General features: G+C 47.1%; 1 long non-coding RNA gene across 1 annotated transcript in view; it reads left to right on the top strand.

Moving 5' to 3' along the window:
• Window positions 1-6,581, top strand: part of LOC103672891 — a 10,931-nt gene that overhangs the window by 2,347 nt on the left and 2,003 nt on the right. The window contains exon 2 of the long non-coding RNA XR_571267.2: window positions 2,549-2,625. This is a non-coding gene — a long non-coding RNA (uncharacterized LOC103672891). The remainder of the gene's footprint in view (window positions 1-2,548; window positions 2,626-6,581) is intronic.

The following is a 6,581-nucleotide window of genomic DNA, read 5'->3' as shown; positions in this document are numbered from 1 at the left end:
GAGCTTCCGACCTCCAAAACTGTAGGTAGTCAATATGTGCAGTGGGGATTTATTTCAGCAGCATAAGAAACTGGTACAGACTCCCAGGAATGAAAAGACTACAGACGTAGCCAGGGCTGGCAGGCCCACAGTGAACTGCTAGGGAAACAGTGTTGCTGTAAGTCACGAAGGTGAAGGACCCAGGCCTCACTGCAGCACACCTCAGCCGAGACTGACTGGCATGGGGGGTTAAGGATTTCGGGAGGGCAGTCAGAGCAGCATTGCTTCACTTAGGATGCCTTGGGCTGAACCTAGGAACCCTGATTTCAATGCTTTAAACAATAAGGAGAAACACACCATAACTACAAGAAATAATATGGATTAATCCCGTGGGCATAATGTTAAGCAAGAGAAGCCAGATATTAAAAAGTGTGTTCTATATCATTACGGTTGTATGGAATTCCAAAATAGGTAAAACCAATGAACAGTGTTAGGAGTTAAGATATCGGTTGCCCTGGGAAGGGGGTCCAATTTAGCCCCAGCAGTTCTGATTGCCATTTTCTTTCCAGCAACTAGACTGGTACCCATTATATTTGCTGAGCTATATGATGAATGACTCACGTACACATATAACATTTTGTGTGACCCAAGATGGAGACATTACGTAAGGGAGGGCACAGTATTTTTTTTGGAGAAAAAAAATATTTGTATTTTGTTAAACTACTTGGAATGAAAATGAGACCGTAAACCTATGTCCAGCCTATGAACAGGGCGGGCTAGATCATCCTGGGTGAGAAAAGGGGGGGGAGAGGGAGAGAGAAAGTGGGGAGGGGCTTCTGTGAGATGATAATACCGTCCTCACTTGCATATGCAAATTGTGGAATGCTTGATGGGGGCGGGGAACTCTGGTGGAAAGTTGTGAAGGAATTTTTGTATTATTATTATTGGTCTGAATTGATTAGGAAGATAAAATGATTGACCCGAAACAGGAGACAGGGAATTAGAATGTTTTCCCACCAGGACTCGTAAAAGTGAGTGGCTCCCATAGGTAGCAGGGAGTCCGTGAGTGTTTCTGTGCGAACCAACGTGAAGAAGGCGTTTGGGGGAGTTCCTGCTGACTTTCTGGGCACAGCAGTGCAACGTGGAGATCCCCCAGGTGTCTCTCTCCCCCACCCTGTACCCCACCACCTCACTAGCGGTGTGCCCCTGGAAGAGTCACTTTACCTTCACTCCACACCTGTGAAGGCTCAGCAAAGGAATGAAGAAATAGGACGCAGGACAAGTCCTTACATAACGTATGTAAAATGGGAATCTCAGAGGTGAGGTGTTGGGCTCTGACCCTCAAATGTGACCTACTTCTGTTTTCCTATTTTCACTAACTACTGTGGCCTCCACGAGTCTGCGTCCAACTGCATTGCTACTCGAGGCCGGGACGGGACGGGTACGCTCAAAGGGGAGGGGAGGGGTTGTGAGAGCCAGTAATGATTTCTGGACTCAGAATACAGCGGCACTCAGAATACACAAAGAATATAACTCTGAAGGATATTTAAGGGGTGGGATTGGGATTAGTGATCATTGCTGGGTACCATCTCAAAATCAGGAGCCCAGTGCTTCAAACTTTAATTGTACATGAATCCCCTGGGGACCTTATTAAAATAAGGATTCTGATTGAGTGGGTCTGAGACTCTGCGTTTCTTTCTTTTCTTTTCTTTTCTTTTCTTTTCTTTTCTTTTCTTTTCTTTCTTCTTTTTCTTTTTTAAGATTTTATTTATTTGAGAGAGAGAGGGAGAGCAGGAGAAGGGAGGAGAGGCAGAGGCAGAGGGAGAAGCAGGCTCCCTGCTGAGCAGAGAGCCCAATTCAGGACTCGATCCCAGGACCCTGGAATCATGATCTGAGCTGAAGGCAGATGCTTAACTGACTGAGCCGCCCAGGTGCCCATCTATTTTTTTTTCTTTGTAGAGCTAGAGAGAGAGCATGAGTGTGCATGGTGGAGGGTGGGAGGGGCAGAAGGGGAAGGAGGGAGGGAATCTCAGGCAGACTCCAAGCTACTCGGCACAGAGCCACATGTGGGGCTCAATCTCACCGTCCTGAGATCATGACCTGAGCCAAAATCAAGCTCAGATGCTTAACTGACTGAGCACCCAGGCACCCCTAGATTCTGCGCTTCTAACAAGATCTTAGTTGATGTCAGCACTCCTGGACCCAGTCTACACTGGCAAGGAGCCAGACTTCTGTCAAGATTAAACCTCTGTCAAAATGTCTGCAGAAGGACTTGGTATAGAACAAATGTGAGGAAATAAATAAAAAAAATTTATATAAATGAGAAAAAAGATATGGGTTCACTTTGGATTCTGCAAAACCGTGGAGTTGAGAGTTTTAGATGCCAAAGGTGCCCCCAGATACTTTGTGGGTGACATTGGTTAAAAAATCATTAAGCACCCAACTGTGTGGGGCTGTTCAAGGTGCCAGAGACAAGCCATGAAAGATGAGCAAATTCTCTGCCTTTATGGGACTTTCTCACGAATAGAGACAACAGACACAAATAAATAGATAAGCATTTGTATTTCAGATCGTGAAAAATGCTGCGAAGGGAAAAGATACAGGGAGGAGAGTTCAGGAAGCCTTGCTCAGGACCCGGTGTATGAGGTGAGTCTCGAAGGATGGGCACGTTCAGCCATGGAGGGGAAGCACACCTTTTCAGGCCTAGGGACTGGACTGTCGCAGGAGGAAGGTGGGAATGGGCTGAGCCATCAGATGGGTCTGGTATGTGGAGGGAGGGCAGGCACATATCAGACGAGGTAAGTGAGATAATACGAAGACAGGTCAGAAATACCTTGAATGAAGCTTGGACTTTATTCCGGGGGCAATGGGGAGCTATGGAGTATTCTTTTTTTTAACTGAGGTAAAATACACACTACATAACATTGGCCATTTGCACTGTTTTAAAATGTACAATTCAGACATTAAATACGTTGGCCGTCTTGGGCAGCCATCACCGCTGTCTGTTGCTAGAACTTTTTTCATCCCAAAAGGAAACCCCAGACCCATTAAGCAAGTCACTTCTCCTGTCCCCCTCCCCCAGACCCCGGTAACCACCCATCTACTTTCCCTGTCTATGAATTCTTCTCTTCTGGATATTTCATATAAATGAAATCATGTAATATGTGACCTTCTTCCACATCGAGCTCTTTGCACTTAGTATAATGTTTCAAAGTTCATCGATGTGGTAACACAAATCGGTACTCGTTCCTTTCTCTGGCTGAATAATGTTCCATTGTGGGGCATGGGGTGGTTTTGAGCAGGGGAGGGATGGAGTGGGATCCACGTTAAGGAAAATCCTTCAGGGCCATTGTGGAGGAGGAACGAAGGAGGCAGTTTGGAGTCTGAGGCTCCTGTCTGGCTCCGTCCATAGAGCACGTTACTCTTGATCTCAGGGTCATGAGTTCGAGCCCCACATTGGTGTAGAGCCTACTTAAAAAAAAAAAAAAAAAAAGGAGGAGGAGGCTGGAGCCCTGGTTCAGGGGCCTGAGTGGGGGGAGTGGATACGTTTGAGGGATGTGGGGGGAAGCAGCAACATTCTAAGGCGGGGGGAGAGGGAAAAGATGCTGCTAATTTGGATCCTGTATGGGCTAGAGCAGAGCTTCTCTGAATGACTCACCAGCTGACACCTTCCTCCCCACCGCTGTCGCAGGAGGAAAAAGATTTCTAAGAATGCAGAGGGGAAGGCCGAGGAAAGCCGAATCTGTGACTGTTCCGTACATCCCCTTTCAAAAAGGCCCTGCTTTCTCAAGGGAAGGAAGAGGATGGGCAATTTCTGGGCACTTGGGTAGCTCAGCACTATTTCTACACAGGGATGAATTCATCCCAGGCTCCGACTTCAAGGGCCTCAGAGTTTAGAGACAAGGCAAGACAACCGTTTTATGACAGGCAATTCAGGAAACACTGAAAATGCTTCCTGAGACTTCTTTCTCACAGAGAAAATGTGGTTTTTCTGATTACAAAAATGCTAGGTCTTTACTGTAAAACATTCTAGTGTGTTAGTAAGTGGAAAGAAACATGAAGATGTTGAGAAATTTTTACTATTGTAATGACTGCATGGGATTTATGTTAAGGAGAATCTTTTTTTTTTAAGATTTCATTTATTTATTTTTAGAGAAAGAGAGAGCACAAGCAGGGGGAGCGTCAGGCAGAGGGAGAAGCAGGCTCCCCGCTGAGCAGGGAGCCCCACTTAGGGCTCAATCCCAGGACCTGGAGATCATGACCTGAGCTGAAGGCAGGTGCCCAACTGACTGAACCTCCCAGGTGCCCAAAGGAGAAGCTTGATGAGCAGCTTGGAAGAGAAAGATAAGCACTAAGAGTTAAAAGGAGTGGGGTGCCTGGCTGGCTCAGCTGGAAGAACGTGTGACTCTTGATCTCGGGGTCATGAGTTTGAGCCCCATGTTGGGTGTGGAGCTTACTTAAAAAAAACCACACATGTCCACACAAAAACTTACACGTGAATGTTCATAGCAACATTATTCGTAGCAGCCAAAACATGGAAACAATTCAAATGTCCCTCAATGGATGAACAGATGAAGAAACTGCGGGATATCCCCGCAATGGAATATTATTCAACCCTAAGAATGAACAAAGTTGTGATGCATGCTACAACACGGACGAACCTTGAAACACATGCTGAGTGGAAGACAGGCACAAAAGGCCATGTGTGGTGTGATTCCACCTACAGGAACGTCCAGAACAGACAGATCTTTGGAGACAGAAAATAGATTCCTGTTTGTGGGGGGAGGGGAGGAAGGAGGAGTGAGCGCTAATGGATTTGGGGTCTCTCTCTGGGAATGGAAATGTTCTGGAATTAGACACTGGTGACGGTGCCACAACTTTGCAAATATACCACCCCCACCCCAAAAATCCACACTGAATTGTACACCTTAAGAGCGTAAATGTATGGCATGTGACTTGTAACTCAGTAAGAGGACTGTGTGAGAAAAAGTCAAGTCCAGGGACGGTCCTTGCTAGGGGCACAGCTGACCTAGGTAAACAACCTAGCCGCGGGGAACCTCTTTGCTCTGCCTTCTTCTGCATTCGTGTCCTCACCTGCTGATCCCACATCCCAGGTCAGCGCACTGAGCAGCACCCCCCAGGTAAGGTCCCCCCGCTGAGTCCCGGAAGGGGAGCGCTCCTTCCCCACAGCTCTCATTGGCCAGATTCAGTCACATGGCCACCTCTGTGCTTCTGATTGGTCAGCCAAAGCCTGGCGCCAAAGGCTGTGCTCCACATGGCCTGAAAGTAAGGGGGAGGTGGGTCCGCGGAGTGGGGGGATGGAGGGTGGAGGAGAGAGGGGGGGGACACTTCTGTAACCAAGAGTGGGACCCAGATGCTGAGCAGGTGTCCATACGATGGGGAGAAGGGGAATGAACAGAGAGAGGCTAGAACAAGTCGAGTACCCACGAGAGCCCTTGAGAACACTTTATATTTTATTTGATTGATTGATTATGTTCAGTTAGCAGCATATAGTACATCATTAGCTTCTGATGTAGCGTTCAACGATTCCTTAGTTGCATACAACCCCAGTGCTCATCACCACACATGCCCTCCTTAATGCCCGTCACCTGGTGACCCCATCCCCCACCCCCCTTGCGAACACTTTTAACAGTGATGGGTGTTCTGCAAACTGTCATTTTTAAAAATTAATTTTTAAAATATCTCTGTCATTTCAGTGATATAAATCTCTCCTCTGTCCCTCCACGGAATCTTCAGTAAAGCCTGCCGTTCTCAGGGAATGTCTTGTGTGAGTGGTTTCCCTTGAGTCTCATTTTTGGGGACTCAGAGAATGCATGGCGAAATAATATCCCCAGTAGGCAGAGGAAGCCCTAGAACATTATAATCCTTCCACCGTTTGTAGACACTTTGCTAGAGAGCCATGTAATTGGCAGAGGTTCAAGAGAAGTTTCTTAGATCTAGGGTCAAGGAAGCTAACATTAAGGTTAAGAATATCACCCACTGTCCAGATAGGGCTGCTTCTAAATATGACAAAAATAACGTATTTCATGATTGTGTGGGTGCAACATGAATTTTGATGATTTCTACTTAGTTTTGTTGTTACCTGTCAGTTCCACTGTGATTTAAGTAAGTAGGTTTTATTTTTCCCATAGGACAAGCTGAAGGCCAGCTGCTCAGTGTCACACCAGCACTCTCAGGGACCCCGGCTCTCCATTGTGTATTCCGCTCCATCCTGGCATCCACCTTCGTCGTCATGCTTGAGCGCTCATCACCTAAGATGTCCGCCACAGCTTCCGGCATCCCAACCATGATCAGGGCAGGCGTCAATGGGGAAAGGGTGCTATCATTTTATCAGGAAGAGCAAATGCCCAACAACAAGCCCACTTTGACTTGCATTTCACTGGCCAGAAGACCCGGCTCTGGCACCTGGTGTAAGTTCAACAGGTGAAAGAATGCTTGCTATGCCCCGCCACCTGGTCCATTGCTCCTACCATGTTTCCAGACTAAGACTGCCCAGTCCCCAGTTCCTGAATCTAAGCGTCAAAGGGTGTGATGACAAACTCTAAAATTCTTGTCACGAGTTCAAGCCTGCGGTGGTGTGG

The sequence above is a fragment of the Ursus maritimus genome, unplaced genomic scaffold (genome assembly GCF_017311325.1).
Source record: "Ursus maritimus isolate PB19 unplaced genomic scaffold, ASM1731132v1 scaffold_19, whole genome shotgun sequence".
Classification (NCBI taxonomy): Eukaryota; Metazoa; Chordata; class Mammalia; order Carnivora; family Ursidae; genus Ursus; species Ursus maritimus.
The sequence above is the reverse complement of the archived record's forward strand: the minus strand, read 5'-3'. Positions and strand labels throughout refer to the sequence as shown.